At 35.3% G+C, this 25,459-nt stretch overlaps 1 long non-coding RNA gene across 1 annotated transcript in view; it reads right to left on the bottom strand.

Annotated features, from left to right (window-relative positions):
- Window positions 1–21,722, bottom strand: part of LOC146995664 (uncharacterized) — a 47,682-nt gene extending 25,960 nt beyond the window's left edge. Inside the window, exon 1 of the long non-coding RNA XR_015042829.1 lies at window positions 21,649–21,722. This is a non-coding gene — a long non-coding RNA (uncharacterized LOC146995664). The remainder of the gene's footprint in view (window positions 1–21,648) is intronic.
- Between the last annotated feature and the right edge of the window lie 3,737 nt (window positions 21,723–25,459).

The following is a 25,459-nucleotide window of genomic DNA, read 5'->3' as shown; positions in this document are numbered from 1 at the left end:
AATACTTCGCTCTTAATTTTAAGTGTGGTCCGAATTGAGTCCTTTTGATTGCCACTAAGTCACCAACTTTGTACGGCTGTGCTTGTCTTCTTTTGGCATTATATGTCTTTTTATTTTCCTGTTGGACTTGGAAAATTTGCCTCTTGGCTTGCTTTCGTAATTCTTCTCTTTGAGACTCGAATTGAGATTGAAACTCACTTTCTATCAGCTCTTTAAGCTGATCGGTGCCCTTACTGTTCATTTTAGTACCGAAGAGTAATTCGAACGGAGTGGTGTTAATGCTTCTTTGATATGTTGAGTTAAGCGTCCTCTGAACTTCGTGTGTGTGTTTATACCATTCGGTTGGTTTTTTTAAGGACAGTTTCGCTAATACTGATATAATGACTTGGTTGATTCGTTCGACTTGTCCATTTGCTCTCGGCAGGCCTGTGGTGATCAGATGATGTTTAATATCTTCTTTAGCACAGTAGTCAGAAAACTCACTGGATGTGAAAGCCGTTCCTCTATCAGAAATGATCTGACAAGGGCTTCCAAAAATGGCCTTCTGATTCTCTAACTTCGCTATCACCTCGGCTGAGGTCGTAGATTTTGTTGGATAAATCCAAGTAAATTTAGTAAAGGCGTCGACCACTACTAATAGGTGTTTGTAGTTTTTATGGGTACTTTCCAGAGGACCCAAGTGATCTATATGATAAGTATGCAACGGAATGTCCTCTTTGAATCGCGGATGTAAAAATCCTTCCTTTTTCCCTGCTTTGCGATTTATTAAGATGCAATGAACGCAATTTGCGATAACGTTTTCTATCTTCTGCCGAAGTTTGGGAATGAAATAGTATTCATCCAGGTGTTTCTCTGTATGTTTGATACCGGTGTGCCCTTTCTCGTGAGCATCTTTTATGATTTCAGTCTGCATACTTTCCGGTACGACTATCAATTCTTTACCGTCAATAAACTTGTATAGTACGCCATTTCTATTACAATAATTTTCATAACTTGAGGTTTTCAATAATTCCTTAATGGTTTTTATTTCAGTGTCATTTTCTTGAGCAAGTTTTAATTTAGGTAAGATATTTTCAATAGAAATGCATAAGACGTTTACAGGAGCTCTACTTAGAGCATCTACATGTGGCATTCTAACACCTTTACGATGCTCTATAACATAATCGAATTCTTGTAACAACAGAGCCCAACGAGCAACACGCGTCGCTAAATCTCTTTTTTCCATCGTCCGTTGAAATGCTGAACAGTCCGTCACTATCTTAAATGAAATTCCCAAAAGGTAAACACGGAACCTTTTCAGTGCTTCTACGATCGCGAGGACCTCCAACTCGTAACTTGAGTACTTTTTCTCTGCATCAGAGGTTTTCCTACTCATAAAATAAGTGGGGTGAAAACTGCTATCACCTGGGGGTTTCTGCATTAGAATCGCCCCATATCCTTCTATACTGGAGTCTGTGTGTAGTTCGGTTTCATAATTAGGGTTATAAATTGCAAGTACAGGCTTCTCAGCTAGCGCTGATTTCAAACGATTGAATGCGATCTTTTGTTCTTCACCGAATTCGAACTTATTACCCTTTTTTAGCAGGTCACTAAGTGGCTTGGCAATTATAGAGTATTTATTAATAAATTTTCTGAAATACCCTGTCAGCCCAAGAAAACTTTCGATCTGTTTTAAATTAGATGGTTCAGGGAAATTTATAACAGCTTGCGTCTTCAAAGTGGATGGGAAAATTTTACCCTCTTCTATGACATGACCTAAAAAGTCAATTCGTTTCTTTAAGAATTGCGATTTTTTAAAATTTATTTCCAATCCGTATTCACTCGCTAGATTTAAAACTTGACTCAGCCTCTCGATTCCCTCTTCGTATGAGGCGGACAAAATGATGATATCGTCCATGTACGGCAAAACGATGCCATCGTTAACTAACGGTCGAAAAATGGTATTTATGAATCTCTGGAATACAGCTGGTGAGTTACAGAGTCCAAACGGCACTTTCAAAAACTGGTACTGTCCTTCATGCGTAACAAATGATGTGTACTTCCGACTTTCCTTTTCGACGTCCACGTGAAAAAAGCCATTTTTGAGATCAATAGTGCTGAAAACACGTGCTTCTTGAAGGCGGTCTAGGATATCCTCAATCAGGGGAAGGGGAAATCTATCCTTTACGACAACTTTGTTTAAACGACGATAATCAACGCAAACTCTTGGTGTCCCGTCTTTCTTTTTAACGATGACCAATGGGCTGGAATATTCCGAAGAACTCTGTTCTATAATTCCTGACTTTAGCCACTCGGATATTTGGGTTTCAACAATTTTCTTTTCCGCAAACGGTAATTTACGCGGTTGATGCGATACTGGTTCGTTATTTTTAACGAAAATTTTTAACTGTATGTCCGTAGATTTGGTCTTACATGGCATATAGTTCGAAACTAGCTGTTGAACAGTCTCTTTAAAGTAGTTTGGAACACTAGGTGCAATGTTTATTTCTTCTTCGTTACTAGCTAGGTCAACAGGTAAAACAGATACAATATTTACTTTCTCTACACTCTGTGACTTACTTTTTATGGTAACCCCATTTTCATTTATTAATATTTCACCTTTTAATATTACGTTTAAGCCTAAAATGGCTTCATGTGTCATTACATTGTTGTCTACAACACAAATATCTGCAGTACACTGGAAATCATTAATTTTAATATTACCTTTAAAGAAACCTAGAGGTTTTACTTGACATTTACCCAACCCACTCAGCGTTGAACTTACGGGCACGAGGCCTTCGATATTCAGTTTATCAAAAGTCGATCTACATAACAAAGTAGTTTGACTTCCTGTGTCTATTAACGCGGTTATATATACATCATTAATTTTTACTTCTTTGGTCAACTTCGAGACTACATCAATATTCACGGTTGATACTTCTGGTTTCGAATTCGTATTTGAGCATTCGAAACTTTGGTGCCCAAATTCTTCACATTTAAAACACTTGACTCCCTTATCTTTATGAACACATTGCTTGGAAATATGACCGCTTTCACCGCAGTTGAAACAGGTTGTATTACGTTTAATTTCAGGAATTGTTCCTCGACTATCGGTTACGTTACGCTTTGTTTGGTTAACAAAATTTTTTGTGTCATATTTATGTCTAGATTCAATTTTTTGTTTACTTTCAGATTTTGTTTTTGACGTTCGCGACTTTTCTTCATCATCACATATCTGTTGATAAAGCTTCAATTTGTTCTTAAAATCAGTTAATGTTTGTGACCCATACAAGCAAGATTTTTTAAACGCGGAGCCTGGTATACCATCTATAACATATCGTATTAAAGCAACATCTTCAATTTGACCATTTTTAGCAATTCTTTTCATATTTAAAAAATACTCATCAAATGTTTCATTGCTCTTCATTTTTTGTTTTGATAATAACTCATGCAGTTCGGCCGAATTGCAGCTAGACCGGAATTCATCAAGAATAGCATTCTTAAAAACTTGCCATGAGTTCAACTTTGGTTCACTAAGAACAAATAGTTTTGCTTTGCCTGTCATCAGGCGTTTAGCAAAAATCAGTTTTTGTAAATCACTTAACTGAAGAATGGTAGCTGCATCTTCAAAACTTTCGACCCAACTACTGACATTTTCGTGGCTTTGGCCATCAAATTGAGCAACAAAAGATTTGATGTCTTCAATAGTAACATTTATACTACAGTTATGAAATACATTCGACTTGTTTTCAATTGTACTAAGAATATTATCATTAGCACATTGGGAAGGAAGTTGTCTCACTGTGGCACCAGAATTGTTTCTTAGTTTCGTTTCATCTCGAACATTATCATCTACTTCATTTTTATCCCCACCATCCACACCCTCTAAATCACTTTCGTTTTCACTTTCTTCTAAAATTACATTATTTTTAAGCAATTCTAAATTATTCAGATAAGAAACAATTCGGGTTGCTAAGTCATCTTGTGCGCCAGAGCTATCAATGCATAAAACATTGGCAATGGAAATTAATTCATAAGCCTGAAAATCTTGTTTGATTTTTTCGAGTTTTTCATTAAGTTCTTTACTATTCTCTGCTAAAGAGAAACCATTAAATTGTCTTAACCTTTTTCGATTATTTCTGTCGCCCACATCGTTAAATATTATTTTGTGTAATAATTTTATATTATGCGCTTTTTCACTTTTCAGGACATCTTCCATTCCCGGCACATCAATTAGAAACATAGTTAATAAAATTGAGAAAATCACTCACTTCATATAATGGTAATCCACGATGTTCCTGGCTCTATAATCCGGAAACAGAAACGAAACAAATTACTTCCATACCATCCAATGGATCACAAATGGTGTCGACAAAAGGCGAGTAGAAACAGGTTATGTCCGATGGATTTTTGGCCACAATTCACGTCTTGACACTTGACATTCAGTATTATTAAAATTAATTCCAGTCCTTAATAGAGCCGCACACTATTTACTCACTATTACGCAGTTTCAGTTTAGGTAAATCAGCATACATTCCTAGGAGCTTGATGAGGTTTTTGTTCGAAGCATAGTTGATTATACATCGTAAAACAGTCCAGCACAGCAACAGTTATTCTTCAAAACCGGTAGTAATCCAGGAAAGCAGGTAAAACTACAGTTCATTCGAGTGCTTAATTGCTATCCCACTTCTGAGAAAATTTTTGTGGGGATTTTAAACGATGAACAAATTAATTAACGAAAGACATTTTAATTAGACAAACGATTATTACATAAATTTAACATTTAAGAGAATTAAACAAGTAATGATTCGTCAAAGTTCTTTTTTGAACAGAAGCAGCGTCTCTGCTTTCACGTCAATCGTCTATCATCTCAAAACGGTAATTTCCCTAATTTTTGCTTGGCGCCTTCGCAGCTCGTAGAGAGAATGACGTCACGGCATCTGGTTTTCATCACAGCTCCAAGCGATCGGCACTACATTTCGGCCATCCGAGGGTGGACTGGCCCTCCAGGACACTGCAAAATTCAAACAAAAAAAAAAAAAAAAAAAAAAAAAAAACAAAGCAACAAGCAAGAATATACAATAACAGAAATAAGTGTTCGTGAAAAATTTTAAGGTGCCGTCCATTTCTTGAGGAATTCGGCACATGTGGTAGTGCATATGGGCTCCTCATGGCATCCTTCCTTTATTACGTCATAGGTGTTACCACCCTTAACTTTCTTGATCTTATAAGGTCCGAAATACTTCGCTCTTAATTTTAAGTGTGGTCCGAATTGAGTCCTTTTGATTGCCACTAAGTCACCAACTTTGTACGGCTGTGCTTGTCTTCTTTTGGCATTATATGTCTTTTTATTTTCCTGTTGGACTTGGAAAATTTGCCTCTTGGCTTGCTTTCGTAATTCTTCTCTTTGAGACTCGAATTGAGATTGAAACTCACTTTCTATCAGCTCTTTAAGCTGATCGGTGCCCTTACTGTTCATTTTAGTACCGAAGAGTAATTCGAACGGAGTGGTGTTAATGCTTCTTTGATATGTTGAGTTAAGCGTCCTCTGAACTTCGTGTGTGTGTTTATACCATTCGGTTGGTTTTTTTAAGGACAGTTTCGCTAATACTGATATAATGACTTGGTTGATTCGTTCGACTTGTCCATTTGCTCTCGGCAGGCCTGTGGTGATCAGATGATGTTTAATATCTTCTTTAGCACAGTAGTCAGAAAACTCACTGGATGTGAAAGCCGTTCCTCTATCAGAAATGATCTGACAAGGGCTTCCAAAAATGGCCTTCTGATTCTCTAACTTCGCTATCACCTCGGCTGAGGTCGTAGATTTTGTTGGATAAATCCAAGTAAATTTAGTAAAGGCGTCGACCACTACTAATAGGTGTTTGTAGTTTTTATGGGTACTTTCCAGAGGACCCAAGTGATCTATATGATAAGTATGCAACGGAATGTCCTCTTTGAATCGCGGATGTAAAAATCCTTCCTTTTTCCCTGCTTTGCGATTTATTAAGATGCAATGAACGCAATTTGCGATAACGTTTTCTATCTTCTGCCGAAGTTTGGGAATGAAATAGTATTCATCCAGGTGTTTCTCTGTATGTTTGATACCGGTGTGCCCTTTCTCGTGAGCATCTTTTATGATTTCAGTCTGCATACTTTCCGGTACGACTATCAATTCTTTACCGTCAATAAACTTGTATAGTACGCCATTTCTATTACAATAATTTTCATAACTTGAGGTTTTCAATAATTCCTTAATGGTTTTTATTTCAGTGTCATTTTCTTGAGCAAGTTTTAATTTAGGTAAGATATTTTCAATAGAAATGCATAAGACGTTTACAGGAGCTCTACTTAGAGCATCTACATGTGGCATTCTAACACCTTTACGATGCTCTATAACATAATCGAATTCTTGTAACAACAGAGCCCAACGAGCAACACGCGTCGCTAAATCTCTTTTTTCCATCGTCCGTTGAAATGCTGAACAGTCCGTCACTATCTTAAATGAAATTCCCAAAAGGTAAACACGGAACCTTTTCAGTGCTTCTACGATCGCGAGGACCTCCAACTCGTAACTTGAGTACTTTTTCTCTGCATCAGAGGTTTTCCTACTCATAAAATAAGTGGGGTGAAAACTGCTATCACCTGGGGGTTTCTGCATTAGAATCGCCCCATATCCTTCTATACTGGAGTCTGTGTGTAGTTCGGTTTCATAATTAGGGTTATAAATTGCAAGTACAGGCTTCTCAGCTAGCGCTGATTTCAAACGATTGAATGCGATCTTTTGTTCTTCACCGAATTCGAACTTATTACCCTTTTTTAGCAGGTCACTAAGTGGCTTGGCAATTATAGAGTATTTATTAATAAATTTTCTGAAATACCCTGTCAGCCCAAGAAAACTTTCGATCTGTTTTAAATTAGATGGTTCAGGGAAATTTATAACAGCTTGCGTCTTCAAAGTGGATGGGAAAATTTTACCCTCTTCTATGACATGACCTAAAAAGTCAATTCGTTTCTTTAAGAATTGCGATTTTTTAAAATTTATTTCCAATCCGTATTCACTCGCTAGATTTAAAACTTGACTCAGCCTCTCGATTCCCTCTTCGTATGAGGCGGACAAAATGATGATATCGTCCATGTACGGCAAAACGATGCCATCGTTAACTAACGGTCGAAAAATGGTATTTATGAATCTCTGGAATACAGCTGGTGAGTTACAGAGTCCAAACGGCACTTTCAAAAACTGGTACTGTCCTTCATGCGTAACAAATGATGTGTACTTCCGACTTTCCTTTTCGACGTCCACGTGAAAAAAGCCATTTTTGAGATCAATAGTGCTGAAAACACGTGCTTCTTGAAGGCGGTCTAGGATATCCTCAATCAGGGGAAGGGGAAATCTATCCTTTACGACAACTTTGTTTAAACGACGATAATCAACGCAAACTCTTGGTGTCCCGTCTTTCTTTTTAACGATGACCAATGGGCTGGAATATTCCGAAGAACTCTGTTCTATAATTCCTGACTTTAGCCACTCGGATATTTGGGTTTCAACAATTTTCTTTTCCGCAAACGGTAATTTACGCGGTTGATGCGATACTGGTTCGTTATTTTTAACGAAAATTTTTAACTGTATGTCCGTAGATTTGGTCTTACATGGCATATAGTTCGAAACTAGCTGTTGAACAGTCTCTTTAAAGTAGTTTGGAACACTAGGTGCAATGTTTATTTCTTCTTCGTTACTAGCTAGGTCAACAGGTAAAACAGATACAATATTTACTTTCTCTACACTCTGTGACTTACTTTTTATGGTAACCCCATTTTCATTTATTAATATTTCACCTTTTAATATTACGTTTAAGCCTAAAATGGCTTCATGTGTCATTACATTGTTGTCTACAACACAAATATCTGCAGTACACTGGAAATCATTAATTTTAATATTACCTTTAAAGAAACCTAGAGGTTTTACTTGACATTTACCCAACCCACTCAGCGTTGAACTTACGGGCACGAGGCCTTCGATATTCAGTTTATCAAAAGTCGATCTACATAACAAAGTAGTTTGACTTCCTGTGTCTATTAACGCGGTTATATATACATCATTAATTTTTACTTCTTTGGTCAACTTCGAGACTACATCAATATTCACGGTTGATACTTCTGGTTTCGAATTCGTATTTGAGCATTCGAAACTTTGGTGCCCAAATTCTTCACATTTAAAACACTTGACTCCCTTATCTTTATGAACACATTGCTTGGAAATATGACCGCTTTCACCGCAGTTGAAACAGGTTGTATTACGTTTAATTTCAGGAATTGTTCCTCGACTATCGGTTACGTTACGCTTTGTTTGGTTAACAAAATTTTTTGTGTCATATTTATGTCTAGATTCAATTTTTTGTTTACTTTCAGATTTTGTTTTTGACGTTCGCGACTTTTCTTCATCATCACATATCTGTTGATAAAGCTTCAATTTGTTCTTAAAATCAGTTAATGTTTGTGACCCATACAAGCAAGATTTTTTAAACGCGGAGCCTGGTATACCATCTATAACATATCGTATTAAAGCAACATCTTCAATTTGACCATTTTTAGCAATTCTTTTCATATTTAAAAAATACTCATCAAATGTTTCATTGCTCTTCATTTTTTGTTTTGATAATAACTCATGCAGTTCGGCCGAATTGCAGCTAGACCGGAATTCATCAAGAATAGCATTCTTAAAAACTTGCCATGAGTTCAACTTTGGTTCACTAAGAACAAATAGTTTTGCTTTGCCTGTCATCAGGCGTTTAGCAAAAATCAGTTTTTGTAAATCACTTAACTGAAGAATGGTAGCTGCATCTTCAAAACTTTCGACCCAACTACTGACATTTTCGTGGCTTTGGCCATCAAATTGAGCAACAAAAGATTTGATGTCTTCAATAGTAACATTTATACTACAGTTATGAAATACATTCGACTTGTTTTCAATTGTACTAAGAATATTATCATTAGCACATTGGGAAGGAAGTTGTCTCACTGTGGCACCAGAATTGTTTCTTAGTTTCGTTTCATCTCGAACATTATCATCTACTTCATTTTTATCCCCACCATCCACACCCTCTAAATCACTTTCGTTTTCACTTTCTTCTAAAATTACATTATTTTTAAGCAATTCTAAATTATTCAGATAAGAAACAATTCGGGTTGCTAAGTCATCTTGTGCGCCAGAGCTATCAATGCATAAAACATTGGCAATGGAAATTAATTCATAAGCCTGAAAATCTTGTTTGATTTTTTCGAGTTTTTCATTAAGTTCTTTACTATTCTCTGCTAAAGAGAAACCATTAAATTGTCTTAACCTTTTTCGATTATTTCTGTCGCCCACATCGTTAAATATTATTTTGTGTAATAATTTTATATTATGCGCTTTTTCACTTTTCAGGACATCTTCCATTCCCGGCACATCAATTAGAAACATAGTTAATAAAATTGAGAAAATCACTCACTTCATATAATGGTAATCCACGATGTTCCTGGCTCTATAATCCGGAAACAGAAACGAAACAAATTACTTCCATACCATCCAATGGATCACAAATGGTGTCGACAAAAGGCGAGTAGAAACAGGTTATGTCCGATGGATTTTTGGCCACAATTCACGTCTTGACACTTGACATTCAGTATTATTAAAATTAATTCCAGTCCTTAATAGAGCCGCACACTATTTACTCACTATTACGCAGTTTCAGTTCAGGTAAATCAGCATACATTCCTAGGAGCTTGATGAGGTTTTTGTTCGAAGCATAGTTGATTATACATCGTAAAACAGTCCAGCACAGCAACAGTTATTCTTCAAAACCGGTAGTAATCCAGGAAAGCAGGTAAAACTACAGTTCATTCGAGTGCTTAATTGCTATCCCACTTCTGAGAAAATTTTTGTGGGGATTTTAAACGATGAACAAATTAATTAACGAAAGACATTTTAATTAGACAAACGATTATTACATAAATTTAACATTTAAGAGAATTAAACAAGTAATGATTCGTCAAAGTTCTTTTTTGAACAGAAGCAGCGTCTCTGCTTTCACGTCAATCGTCTATCATCTGAAAACGGTAATTTCCGTAATTTTTGCTTGGCGCCTTCGCAGCTCGTAGAGAGAATGACGTCACGGCATCTGGTTTTCATCACAGCTCCAAGCGATCGGCACTACATTTCGGCCATCCGAGGGTGGACTGGCCCTCCAGGACACTGCAAAATTCAAACAAAAAAAAAAAAAAAAAAAAACAAAGCAACAAGCAAGAATATACAATAACAGAAATAAGTGTTCGTGAAAAATTTTAAGGTGCCGTCCATTTCTTGAGGAATTCGGCACATGTGGTAGTGCATATGGGCTCCTCATGGCATCCTTCCTTTATTACGTCATAGGTGTTACCACCCTTAACTTTCTTGATCTTATAAGGTCCGAAATACTTCGCTCTTAATTTTAAGTGTGGTCCGAATTGAGTCCTTTTGATTGCCACTAAGTCACCAACTTTGTACGGCTGTGCTTGTCTTCTTTTGGCATTATATGTCTTTTTATTTTCCTGTTGGACTTGGAAAATTTGCCTCTTGGCTTGCTTTCGTAATTCTTCTCTTTGAGACTCGAATTGAGATTGAAACTCACTTTCTATCAGCTCTTTAAGCTGATCGGTGCCCTTACTGTTCATTTTAGTACCGAAGAGTAATTCGAACGGAGTGGTGTTAATGCTTCTTTGATATGTTGAGTTAAGCGTCCTCTGAACTTCGTGTGTGTGTTTATACCATTCGGTTGGTTTTTTTAAGGACAGTTTCGCTAATACTGATATAATGACTTGGTTGATTCGTTCGACTTGTCCATTTGCTCTCGGCAGGCCTGTGGTGATTAGATGATGTTTAATATCTTCTTTAGCACAGTAGTCAGAAAACTCACTGGATGTGAAAGCCGTTCCTCTATCAGAAATGATCTGACAAGGGCTTCCAAAAATGGCCTTCTGATTCTCTAACTTCGCTATCACCTCGGCTGAGGTCGTAGATTTTGTTGAATAAATCCAAGTAAATTTAGTAAAGGCGTCGACCACTACTAATAGGTGTTTGTAGTTTTTATGGGTACTTTCCAGAGGACCCAAGTGATCTATATGATAAGTATGCAACGGAATGTCCTCTTTGAATCGCGGATGTAAAAATCCTTCCTTTTTCCCATCTTTGCGATTTATTAAGATGCAATGAACGCAATTTGCGATAACGTTTTCTATCTTCTGCCGAAGTTTGGGAATGAAATAGTATTCATCCAGGTGTTTCTCTGTATGTTTGATACCGGTGTGCCCTTTCTCGTGAGCATCTTTTATGATTTCAGTCTGCATACTTTCCGGTACGACTATCAATTCTTTACCGTCAATAAACTTGTATAGTACGCCATTTCTATTACAATAATTTTCATAACTTGAGGTTTTCAATAATTCCTTAATGGTTTTAATTTCAGTGTCATTTTCTTGAGCAAGTTTTAATTTAGGTAAGATATTTTCAATAGAAATGCATAAGACGTTTACAGGAGCTCTACTTAGAGCATCTACATGTGGCATTCTAACACCTTTACGATGCTCTATAACATAATCGAATTCTTGTAACAACAGAGCCCAACGAGCAACACGCGTCGCTAAATCTCTTTTTTCCATCGTCCGTTGAAATGCTGAACAGTCCGTCACTATCTTAAATGAAATTCCCAAAAGGTAAACACGGAACCTTTTCAGTGCTTCTACGATCGCGAGGACCTCCAACTCGTAACTTGAGTACTTTTTCTCTGCATCAGAGGTTTTCCTACTCATAAAATAAGTGGGGTGAAAACTGCTATCACCTGGGGGTTTCTGCATTAGAATCGCCCCATATCCTTCTATACTGGAGTCTGTGTGTAGTTCGGTTTCATAATTAGGGTTATAAATTGCAAGTACAGGCTTCTCAGCTAGCGCTGATTTCAAACGATTGAATGCGATCTTTTGTTCTTCACCGAATTCGAACTTATTACCCTTTTTTAGCAGGTCACTAAGTGGCTTGGCAATTATAGAGTATTTATTAATAAATTTTCTGAAATACCCTGTCAGCCCAAGAAAACTTTCGATCTGTTTTAAATTAGATGGTTCAGGGAAATTTATAACAGCTTGCGTCTTCAAAGTGGATGGGAAAATTTTACCCTCTTCTATGACATGACCTAAAAAGTCAATTCGTTTCTTTAAGAATTGCGATTTTTTAAAATTTATTTCCAATCCGTATTCACTCGCTAGATTTAAAACTTGACTCAGCCTCTCGATTCCCTCTTCGTATGAGGCGGACAAAATGATGATATCGTCCATGTACGGCAAAACGATGCCATCGTTAACTAACGGTCGAAAAATGGTATTTATGAATCTCTGGAATACAGCTGGTGAGTTACAGAGTCCAAACGGCACTTTCAAAAACTGGTACTGTCCTTCATGCGTAACAAATGATGTGTACTTCCGACTTTCCTTTTCGACGTCCACGTGAAAAAAGCCATTTTTGAGATCAATAGTGCTGAAAACACGTGCTTCTTGAAGGCGGTCTAGGATATCCTCAATCAGGGGAAGGGGAAATCTATCCTTTACGACAACTTTGTTTAAACGACGATAATCAACGCAAACTCTTGGTGTCCCGTCTTTCTTTTTAACGATGACCAATGGGCTGGAATATTCCGAAGAACTCTGTTCTATAATTCCTGACTTTAGCCACTCGGATATTTGGGTTTCAACAATTTTCTTTTCCGCAAACGGTAATTTACGCGGTTGATGCGATACTGGTTCGTTATTTTTAACGAAAATTTTTAACTGTATGTCCGTAGATTTGGTCTTACATGGCATATAGTTCGAAACTAGCTGTTGAACAGTCTCTTTAAAGTAGTTTGGAACACTAGGTGCAATGTTTATTTCTTCTTCGTTACTAGCTAGGTCAACAGGTAAAACAGATACAATATTTACTTTCTCTACACTCTGTGACTTACTTTTTATGGTAACCCCATTTTCATTTATTAATATTTCACCTTTTAATATTACGTTTAAGCCTAAAATGGCTTCATGTGTCATTACATTGTTGTCTACAACACAAATATCTGCAGTACACTGGAAATCATTAATTTTAATATTACCTTTAAAGAAACCTAGAGGTTTTACTTGACATTTACCCAACCCACTCAGCGTTGAACTTACGGGCACGAGGCCTTCGATATTCAGTTTATCAAAAGTCGATCTACATAACAAAGTAGTTTGACTTCCTGTGTCTATTAACGCGGTTATATATACATCATTAATTTTTACTTCTTTGGTCAACTTCGAGACTACATCAATATTCACGGTTGATACTTCTGGTTTCGAATTCGTATTTGAGCATTCGAAACTTTGGTGCCCAAATTCTTCACATTTAAAACACTTGACTCCCTTATCTTTATGAACACATTGCTTGGAAATATGACCGCTTTCACCGCAGTTGAAACAGGTTGTATTACGTTTAATTTCAGGAATTGTTCCTCGACTATCGGTTACGTTACGCTTTGTTTGGTTAACAAAATTTTTTGTGTCATATTTATGTCTAGATTCAATTTTTTGTTTACTTTCAGATTTTGTTTTTGACGTTCGCGACTTTTCTTCATCATCACATATCTGTTGATAAAGCTTCAATTTGTTCTTAAAATCAGTTAATGTTTGTGACCCATACAAGCAAGATTTTTTAAACGCGGAGCCTGGTATACCATCTATAACATATCGTATTAAAGCAACATCTTCAATTTGACCATTTTTAGCAATTCTTTTCATATTTAAAAAATACTCATCAAATGTTTCATTGCTCTTCATTTTTTGTTTTGATAATAACTCATGCAGTTCGGCCGAATTGCAGCTAGACCGGAATTCATCAAGAATAGCATTCTTAAAAACTTGCCATGAGTTCAACTTTGGTTCACTAAGAACAAATAGTTTTGCTTTGCCTGTCATCAGGCGTTTAGCAAAAATCAGTTTTTGTAAATCACTTAACTGAAGAATGGTAGCTGCATCTTCAAAACTTTCGACCCAACTACTGACATTTTCGTGGCTTTGGCCATCAAATTGAGCAACAAAAGATTTGATGTCTTCAATAGTAACATTTATACTACAGTTATGAAATACATTCGACTTGTTTTCAATTGTACTAAGAATATTATCATTAGCACATTGGGAAGGAAGTTGTCTCACTGTGGCACCAGAATTGTTTCTTAGTTTCGTTTCATCTCGAACATTATCATCTACTTCATTTTTATCCCCACCATCCACACCCTCTAAATCACTTTCGTTTTCACTTTCTTCTAAAATTACATTATTTTTAAGCAATTCTAAATTATTCAGATAAGAAACAATTCGGGTTGCTAAGTCATCTTGTGCGCCAGAGCTATCAATGCATAAAACATTGGCAATGGAAATTAATTCATAAGCCTGAAAATCTTGTTTGATTTTTTCGAGTTTTTCATTAAGTTCTTTACTATTCTCTGCTAAAGAGAAACCATTAAATTGTCTTAACCTTTTTCGATTATTTCTGTCGCCCACATCGTTAAATATTATTTTGTGTAATAATTTTATATTATGCGCTTTTTCACTTTTCAGGACATCTTCCATTCCCGGCACATCAATTAGAAACATAGTTAATAAAATTGAGAAAATCACTCACTTCATATAATGGTAATCCACGATGTTCCTGGCTCTATAATCCGGAAACAGAAACGAAACAAATTACTTCCATACCATCCAATGGATCACAAATGGTGTCGACAAAAGGCGAGTAGAAACAGGTTATGTCCGATGGATTTTTGGCCACAATTCACGTCTTGACACTTGACATTCAGTATTATTAAAATTAATTCCAGTCCTTAATAGAGCCGCACACTATTTACTCACTATTACGCAGTTTCAGTTCAGGTAAATCAGCATACATTCCTAGGAGCTTGATGAGGTTTTTGTTCGAAGCATAGTTGATTATACATCGTAAAACAGTCCAGCACAGCAACAGTTATTCTTCAAAACCGGTAGTAATCCAGGAAAGCAGGTAAAACTACAGTTCATTCGAGTGCTTAATTGCTATCCCACTTCTGAGAAAATTTTTGTGGGGATTTTAAACGATGAACAAATTAATTAACGAAAGACATTTTAATTAGACAAACGATTATTACATAAATTTAACATTTAAGAGAATTAAACAAGTAATGATTCGTCAAAGTTCTTTTTTGAACAGAAGCAGCGTCTCTGCTTTTACGTCAATCGTCTATCATCTCAAAACGGTAATTTCCCTAATTTTTGCTTGGCGCCTTCGCAGCTCGTAGAGAGAATGACGTCACGGCATCTGGTTTTCATCACAGCTCCAAGCGATCGGCACTACATTTCGGCCATCCGAGGGTGGACTGGCCCTCCAGGACACTGCAAAATTCAAACAAAAAAAAAAACAAACAAACAAAGCAACAAGCAAGAATATACAATAACAGAAATAAGTGTTCGTGAAACATTTTAAGGTGCCGTCCATTTCTTGAGGAATTCGGCACATGTGGTAGTGCGTATGGGCTCCTCATGGCATCCTTCCTTTATTACGTCATAGGTGTTACCACCCTTAACTTTTTTGATCTTATAAGGTCCGAAATACTTCGCTCTTAATTTTAAGTGTGGTCCGAATTGAGTCCTTTTGATTGCCACTAAGTCACCAACTTTGTACGGCTGTGCTTGTCTTCTTTTGGCATTATATGTCTTTTTATTTTCCTGTTGGACTTGGAAAATTTGCCTCTTGGCTTGCTTTCGTAATTCTTCTCTTTGAGACTCGAATTGAGATTGAAACTCACTTTCTATCAGCTCTTTAAGCTGATCGGTGCCCTTACTGTTCATTTTAGTACCGAAGAGTAATTCGAACGGAGTGGTGTTAATGCTTCTTTGATATGTTGAGTTAAGCGTCCTCTGAACTTCGTGTGTGTGTTTATACCATTCGGTTGGTTTTTTTAAGGACAGTTTCGCTAATACTGATATAATGACTTGGTTGATTCGTTCGACTTGTCCATTTGCTCTCGGCAGGCCTGTGGTGATCAGATGATGTTTAATATCTTCTTTAGCACAGTAGTCAGAAAACTCACTGGATGTGAAAGCCGTTCCTCTATCAGAAATGATCTGACAAGGGCTTCCAAAAATGGCCTTCTGATTCTCTAACTTCGCTATCACCTCGGCTGAGGTCGTAGATTTTGTTGGATAAATCCAAGTAAATTTAGTAAAGGCGTCGACCACTACTAATAGGTGTTTGTAGTTTTTATGGGTACTTTCCAGAGGACCCAAGTGATCTATATGATAAGTATGCAACGGAATGTCCTCTTTGAATCGCGGATGTAAAAATCCTTCCTTTTTCCCTGCTTTGCGATTTATTAAGATGCAATGAACGCAATTTGCGATAACGTTTTCTATCTTCTGCCGAAGTTTGGGAATGAAATAGTATTCATCCAGGTGTTTCTCTGTATGTTTGATACCGGTGTGCCCTTTCTCGTGAGCATCTTTTATGATTTCAGTCTGCATACTTTCCGGTACGACTATCAATTCTTTACCGTCAATAAACTTGTATAGTACGCCATTTCTATTACAATAATTTTCATAACTTGAGGTTTTCAATAATTCCTTAATGGTTTTTATTTCAGTGTCATTTTCTTGAGCAAGTTTTAATTTAGGTAAGATATTTTCAATAGAAATGCATAAGACGTTTACAGGAGCTCTACTTAGAGCATCTACATGTGGCATTCTAACACCTTTACGATGCTCTATAACATAATCGAATTCTTGTAACAACAGAGCCCAACGAGCAACACGCGTCGCTAAATCTCTTTTTTCCATCGTCCGTTGAAATGCTGAACAGTCCGTCACTATCTTAAATGAAATTCCCAAAAGGTAAACACGGAACCTTTTCAGTGCTTCTACGATCGCGAGGACCTCCAACTCGTAACTTGAGTACTTTTTCTCTGCATCAGAGGTTTTCCTACTCATAAAATAAGTGGGGTGAAAACTGCTATCACCTGGGGGTTTCTGCATTAGAATCGCCCCATATCCTTCTATACTGGAGTCTGTGTGTAGTTCGGTTTCATAATTAGGGTTATAAATTTCAAGTACAGGCTTCTCAGCTAGCGCTGATTTCAAACGATTGAATGCGATCTTTTGTTCTTCACCGAATTCGAACTTATTACCCTTTTTTAGCAGGTCACTAAGTGGCTTGGCAATTATAGAGTATTTATTAATAAATTTTCTGAAATACCCTGTCAGCCCAAGAAAACTTTCGATCTGTTTTAAATTAGATGGTTCAGGGAAATTTATAACAGCTTGCGTCTTCAAAGTGGATGGGAAAATTTTACCCTCTTCTATGACATGACCTAAAAAGTCAATTCGTTTCTTTAAGAATTGCGATTTTTTAAAATTTATTTCCAATCCGTATTCACTCGCTAGATTTAAAACTTGACTCAGCCTCTCGATTCCCTCTTCGTATGAGGCGGACAAAATGATGATATCGTCCATGTACGGCAAAACGATGCCATCGTTAACTAACGGTCGAAAAATGGTATTTATGAATCTCTGGAATACAGCTGGTGAGTTACAGAGTCCAAACGGCACTTTCAAAAACTGGTACTGTCCTTCATGCGTAACAAATGATGTGTACTTCCGACTTTCCTTTTCGACGTCCACGTGAAAAAAGCCATTTTTGAGATCAATAGTGCTGAAAACACGTGCTTCTTGAAGGCGGTCTAGGATATCCTCAATCAGGGGAAGGGGAAATCTATCCTTTACGACAACTTTGTTTAAACGACGATAATCAACGCAAACTCTTGGTGTCCCGTCTTTCTTTTTAACGATGACCAATGGGCTGGAATATTCCGAAGAACTCTGTTCTATAATTCCTGACTTTAGCCACTCGGATATTTGGGTTTCAACAATTTTCTTTTCCGCAAACGGTAATTTACGCGGTTGATGCGATACTGGTTCGTTATTTTTAACGAAAATTTTTAACTGTATGTCCGTAGATTTGGTCTTACATGGCATATAGTTCGAAACTAGCTGTTGAACAGTCTCTTTAAAGTAGTTTGGAACACTAGGTGCAATGTTTATTTCTTCTTCGTTACTAGCTAGGTCAACAGGTAAAACAGATACAATATTTACTTTCTCTACACTCTGTGACTTACTTTTTATGGTAACCCCATTTTCATTTATTAATATTTCACCTTTTAATATTACGTTTAAGCCTAAAATGGCTTCATGTGTCATTACATTGTTGTCTACAACACAAATATCTGCAGTACACTGGAAATCATTAATTTTAATATTACCTTTAAAGAAACCTAGAGGTTTTACTTGACATTTACCCAACCCACTCAGCGTTGAACTTACGGGCACGAGGCCTTCGATATTCAGTTTATCAAAAGTCGATCTACATAACAAAGTAGTTTGACTTCCTGTGTCTATTAACGCGGTTATATATACATCATTAATTTTTACTTCTTTGGTCAACTTCGAGACTACATCAATATTCACGGTTGATACTTCTGGTTTCGAATTCGTATTTGAGCATTCGAAACTTTGGTGCCCAAATTCTTCACATTTAAAACACTTGACTCCCTTATCTTTATGAACACATTGCTTGGAAATATGACCGCTTTCACCGCAGTTGAAACAGGTTGTATTACGTTTAATTTCAGGAATTGTTCCTCGACTATCGGTTACGTTACGCTTTGTTTGGTTAACAAAATTTTTTGTGTCATATTTATGTCTAGATTCAATTTTTTGTTTACTTTCAGATTTTGTTTTTGACGTTCGCGACTTTTCTTCATCATCACATATCTGTTGATAAAGCTTCAATTTGTTCTTAAAATCAGTTAATGTTTGTGACCCATACAAGCAAGATTTTTTAAACGCGGAGCCTGGTATACCATCTATAACATATCGTATTAAAGCAACATCTTCAATTTGACCATTTTTAGCAATTCTTTTCATATTTAAAAAATACTCATCAAATGTTTCATTGCTCTTCATTTTTTGTTTTGATAATAACTCATGCAGTTCGGCCGAATTGCAGCTAGACCGGAATTCATCAAGAATAGCATTCTTAAAAACTTGCCATGAGTTCAACTTTGGTTCACTAAGAACAAATAGTTTTGCTTTGCCTGTCATCAGGCGTTTAGCAAAAATCAGTTTTTGTAAATCACTTAACTGAAGAATGGTAGCTGCATCTTCAAAACTTTCGACCCAACTACTGACATTTTCGTGGCTTTGGCCATCAAATTGAGCAACAAAAGATTTGATGTCTTCAATAGTAACATTTATACTACAGTTATGAAATACATTCGACTTGTTTTCAATTGTACTAAGAATATTATCATTAGCACATTGGGAAGGAAGTTGTCTCACTGTGGCACCAGAATTGTTTCTTAGTTTCGTTTCATCTCGAACATTATCATCTACTTCATTTTTATCCCCACCATCCACACCCTCTAAATCACTTTCGTTTTCACTTTCTTCTAAAATTACATTATTTTTAAGCAATTCTAAATTATTCAGATAAGAAACAATTCGGGTTGCTAAGTCATCTTGTGCGCCAGAGCTATCAATGCATAAAACATTGGCAATGGAAATTAATTCATAAGCCTGAAAATCTTGTTTGATTTTTTCGAGTTTTTCATTAAGTTCTTTACTATTCTCTGCTAAAGAGAAACCATTAAATTGTCTTAACCTTTTTCGATTATTTCTGTCGCCCACATCGTTAAATATTATTTTGTGTAATAATTTTATATTATGCGCTTTTTCACTTTTCAGGACATCTTCCATTCCCGGCACATCAATTAGAAACATAGTTAATAAAATTGAGAAAATCACTCACTTCATATAATGGTAATCCACGATGTTCCTGGCTCTATAATCCGGAAACAGAAACGAAACAAATTACTTCCATACCATCCAATGGATCACAAATGGTGTCGACAAAAGGCGAGTAGAAACAGGTTATGTCCGATGGATTTTTGGCCACAATTCACGTCTTGACACTTGACATTCAGTATTATTAAAATTAATTCCAGTCCTTAATAGAGCCGCACACTATTTACTCACTATTACGCAGTTTCAGTTCAGGTAAATCAGCATACATTCCTAGGAGCTTGATGAGGTTTTTGTTCGAAGCATAGTTGATTATACATCGTAAAACAGTCCAGCACAGCAACAGTTATTCTTCAAAACCGGTAGTAATCCAGGAAAGCAGGTAAAACTACAGTTCATTCGAGTGCTTAATTGCTATCCCACTTCTGAGAAAATTTTTGTGGGGATTTTAAACGATGAACAAATTAATTAACGAAAGACATTTTAATTAGACAAACGATTATTACATAAATTTAACATTTAAGAGAATTAAACAAGTAATGATTCGTCAAAGTTCTTTTTTGAACAGAAGCAGCGTCTCTGCTTTCACGTCAATCGTCTATCATCTCAAAACGGTAATTTCCCTAATTTTTGCTTGGCGCCTTCGCAGCTCGTAGAGAGAATGACGTCACGGCATCTGGTTTTCATCACAGCTCCAAGCGATCGGCACTACATATATATATAATTAATTTACAAGGGAAAATGCAACAAAAATATAAACAATTTCTTGGTTTTATATAAGCATTTCTGCACATTTACAATTTTAATTTTTTTAACTATCTAGTTATATCAAAATATATGATTTAGTAAAATATAATTCAAATAATTTAAGGTATTTTAGATCAAATACTAATTTTTTCATGCAAGTCTAATAATCAACATAACTATCAAGTTTTGACTTCGAAAATTATGTTTAGAGAAACTTGAAGCTGCAGTAAATAGTAATAAATTTATTCAAAACTGAAAGTAAAGCATTCTTAATTTATTTTCTTTCTTTAAGTATGGAGATCTTTTAAAACAACAAAATCAAACAAACAAAAAAGAAATGCATTCATGAAAGGACTTAGGACTTATTTATTATTCATGAAAGGATATATTTCAGTAATTACAAGTGCATAAAAATTCAGTATATTTATAAAAAAAAAATGAACACAGATTTGGAACAAAGTACCTGTGTTTCTATGGCATAAAATTTCCTTTTTTAATAGCACAATATTTTTGAGTTAAAGATTATATATTAAAGCAAATTTATAAAACTAAATTCAAAAATAAGAAATTAAATTATTTTTAGGGAAAACACTAAGCAAATAAAAAATTTTGAATTTCATAAATAAATGAAAGTTACATGCTTTATTTTTTGGCATAAGGTAGATAACATTTCCATAACAGATTTCTGAACAATTAGTCATGTTAATATTGCCTTTCTTTTTCCATTAAAAGCTATTTCCTGCTTAATTACAGTATGCTTTAAGATAAATATTAAAACGTTTGAGTAAAAATAATATAACTATAAAAAGGTGAGACACATACAAAAAGGAGTGACACAAACAGTAAGAAACAGACTAGTGCAAAATTTAACAGTACCAAATCCTGAAAATGAATCATTAGGCACGTACACAAAAGAACAACACATGGAAAATCGCATTTCCTACACAGACGTTATTTATAAAATTTTATATAGGTGAAGAAAGTACGAGTATTAAACACTGAAAATATAAAATATTCACTTACTTTCTTCAAATAATTAGTAACTTCGATGGATTCAGTCACAAACGCCAATCCACGAACACACAGTATTCTTTGCGACTTTACCATTCTTTTCGACCGCCATTGCTGAGTGCTGACTTCACAAATATCCCGCCACAACCGGAAGTAGAAAGCAAAGAATCTGTAAGTAACAGACAGATTCTTTGGTGGTAGAAAGTGTCTGCTTTGCCATTGGTCAGTGAACAAGAATTGCAACGCTTTTTTTTTCTTTATAATTAAACATATTAAGCCTCTAAATTAGCATATGAAATAAACTTACTTTTGCATTATATAAATTTATATTCACAGCATCTCTGTATTAAAGTAATAATTAAATTTTTCTACGAAAAATAGAAATGTCTGTGTATGCGCATGCTCAGTGTATAATCGTAAATCCGGTTAATTTTTAAAAGTTAGCGTAAAATTAACTATGCAAATTTTGAGTTCATTTAACTGGACCCTTGTACTTATTCTGTAGATCTCCATATTAAGAATGTCTTTAACTGTTTCAGGAAAAATATAAAATGTAATATAATTATTTATTTACATTATTTATTAATTTTTTCCTCATATAAAAATTACTAAAATCGCTATATCATTTTATCCGTACATTAAACAAAATAAAAAAAAATTAGCCTCATATGATTTTTATAACAAAGATTAAAGGAACTGAAATATATATAAAATATCAGGATTCAGCTTGCAATTTCGTAGAGTTATTATTATTATTATTAAATAAAAATATTAGTATACCTTTGATTATAATTAATGATCCTTTGGTCTACATTAAACTATTGTTCAAGAAGTTAAACGTTTTCGAGCATCTTCTGCTGTATTTATTATTCTATTCCTCGACATGAAAGATTTGCTAGTCTTATTCCAATTTAATTGCCCACATTTGCTAAATCAAATAAGGCGAGTATTATACCAAACTCAGTAAATACACAAATTTAATATACAGCTTATTCCAGTTAAATGGGTAATAGGATTTTCATAAAAGAAATTAAATTGTGTAAATTAATGTAAGTGTTGATATGAATAAAAATAACAAATTTGATATAAGAAAATAAATAAGTTATTTTGAAGATGTTTGAATTAAGAAAATATAATTTTTTGTAAAAATGCACGTAAAGATTTAGCTCACATGTTAAAATTTATAGAAAAATTTTAGCCTCATATATGAATGCCCCTTTTTTCATGTTCGTGACAAGGAAAACAAAGTGAAATGCCAGAAATACACTAAATATTTTGAATTAATAAACTTCATTTTCAATCTTTTTAGACTTCGTATAATATCCGTAAAAGTGGCGAATGAAATATACCATAAAGGCAGTAGTTTCTTTCAGAACATTCGGATTCGTATAATATGCGTAAAAGTGACGAATAAAATATACCATCATGGCGGTAGTTTTATCAGTACATTCGGATTCCCCCCCGGGGGTCGACGTAGAGAACTCTGCGAAGCTACTGGCTAGGTTCTGTACCTAGGCAGTCTCGGCCACGGGGGTATAAAATTTATGAACTTGGTGGTTCTGAAGGCTCTGGGAAAGGTCACTTATTGGCCGGCCTCGGAGTCTGGCACGTCCTAGCGCAGCGTGGTGCTAGTAACCCGTGGGGATTTCCCCCGGGGTCGCTGGGTATTGTCCCGCTGCGACGGGCTCGCCCGAGCGACTGGCAGGAGCAATTGACGACCGGTGCTGCCTGGTGACGTATCCAGGTGGCGCGCGGCTCTGCTGGAGGGTAATAGTGGAGGTTGAACCCTTAGAGCTGTAATGTATTAGAGAGAGAAACGGCAACCCTGAAGGGGAACAGGAATGCGAACCACGTGACATTTGGAACATTTCCCAAATCGTATTTCCCGCGGATCTTCCTTACCATTACAGTTCTATGGAGAATTTGTGAGAAGCAAGTGTTTTGCGTGTAAGCGCATTGTTTCGGACTTCAAAAATGATACTTTCGTGCTCCGCATATGGATGTAATTCCAGATATGTGAAAGATGGGGGAGTAACATTTCACAACTGAGCTTTTTCTAATGTTTTAAAACCTAATTTTATAAAATGTAGAGGTTTTTTTATCCACTCTACTTGTCTTTTTCTAATAAAAAATAGATTTTCTAATTTTATATAATATATGCATACTTGAAATAACTTTTAAATAAAAGTATCTTAATATATATGTATGTTTCTAATAACTGTTTTCTGAAAAAAATGTTAAAATTTTAGTAATGCAATATAATTTTAATTAGTTTAGTATTCTGCTTTGGCGACATTTTTTATACGCCAACAGACTGCTTTGAACGCGTTTGTTTATATATTCTTTGTATGCGTTTGCTCATGCGGACATGTGCGAAGTAGTAATGTATGTATTTAATACTTGGTAATGTTAATGTAACACTGTATAAGAACTGCATAAAATTATGTTTTTTTTGGGGGGGACATGAATGACTTTATTTTATCCCCTTTTCTTGCATCCAAATATAACAAATTTGTTTACCTTCAGTCACGTATTTTCTTTCTTATATCATGTTTCTGGCATTTATTCAAATATTAAGAATTAAGTATTCAGAAAATAGCAATTATATAGCAGTTAAATTTCAAAACTTTAATAGTTTTAAGTTTCTTTTTAAAAATAATGAACATTATTTAAATTTTACCTTCTAAAATTATTTAAAATAAGTGCGACTACATTGTGCAACGTGCATATATATATATATATATATATTTGCTAGTAAAAGGAAGTCTTAATTTACCACCTTTTTGTTTCATAATTTAATTATTTACCACTCTTTCTCTTTCTTTTAACTTATATCTGCTATATTGACATTCATTTTTAGTTCATTTTATTTAATCTTTCTCACTTTGATTTGCCTACTCTGTAGTTCTCTGTAATACACCGTATTAACATTAAATTTCCTTTCCGTATTAACATTAAATTTCCTTTTCGTATTAATATTAAATTTCCTTTTCGTATTAATATTAAATTTTCTTTTTTGTACTATTTTCTGTTTTCACTCATTCTTCTTATGTTATCTATTTTTTTATTTTTTATTCTGTCCTAAGTACTAAAAAGGCCTTCTTTTTTTATTTATTTATTTTACTTATTTATTTTTTAGTTTGCTATTAGTTTATTATTTATTATTTAGTTTGTTCTCTCCAGTTTTTTTTAAATTTTATTTTAAATTTTGTAGACGCCGATGGACATATTGCAAAATATTATTCTACAGCATGAAAATTATTTAAATTTTTAAAATTAAAATTTAAAATAAAGTTAAATTTTAAAATAAAGTGTCCAATTTTAGGGAAATTATTAATTTTGGCTGGTGTTTATCGATCTAACCTCTTCTGCAAATTCAACGGCAGCTTCTGCGAAATGACGTCTTTCCAAGTTCGCATTTCGAATTGAGAGAAAAGAGAGGAAAAAATCGCCAGCCATGGCGATAGTACGCCAAAGTCTGGATTCAGTTCCATTTCATGCCCAAACTCCTGCAGCTCATTCCTGTGCCACTTTTTCACCCGGTTTTGAATGGCGATGCTCCGTCTAGTATATAACAGGTCTATGGTTGAACCTCCACGACGTGCCCGAAGGCAGAGTCGACCTGTAGTGAGCTAGTTCTCGGAACAGGGAAGCCAAAACCTGTAAAACCTATAGTACATTCGGATTCGTATAATTTTCGTAAAAATAACGTGTGGAAAATAACGATCAAGAGTCAACAGTAACTTCAGTCTTTTTCATTCGTATAAATTTCGTAAAAGTAACGTGCAAAAAATACCATACCCTTATTTCACCAAAATTATAC

The sequence above is a fragment of the Stegodyphus dumicola genome, chromosome 8 (assembly GCF_044657685.1).
Source record: "Stegodyphus dumicola isolate Sdum_Otavi_A_Nest chromosome 8, ASM4465768v1".
Taxonomy (NCBI): Eukaryota; Metazoa; Arthropoda; class Arachnida; order Araneae; family Eresidae; genus Stegodyphus; species Stegodyphus dumicola.
The sequence above is the reverse complement of the archived record's forward strand: the minus strand, read 5'-3'. Positions and strand labels throughout refer to the sequence as shown.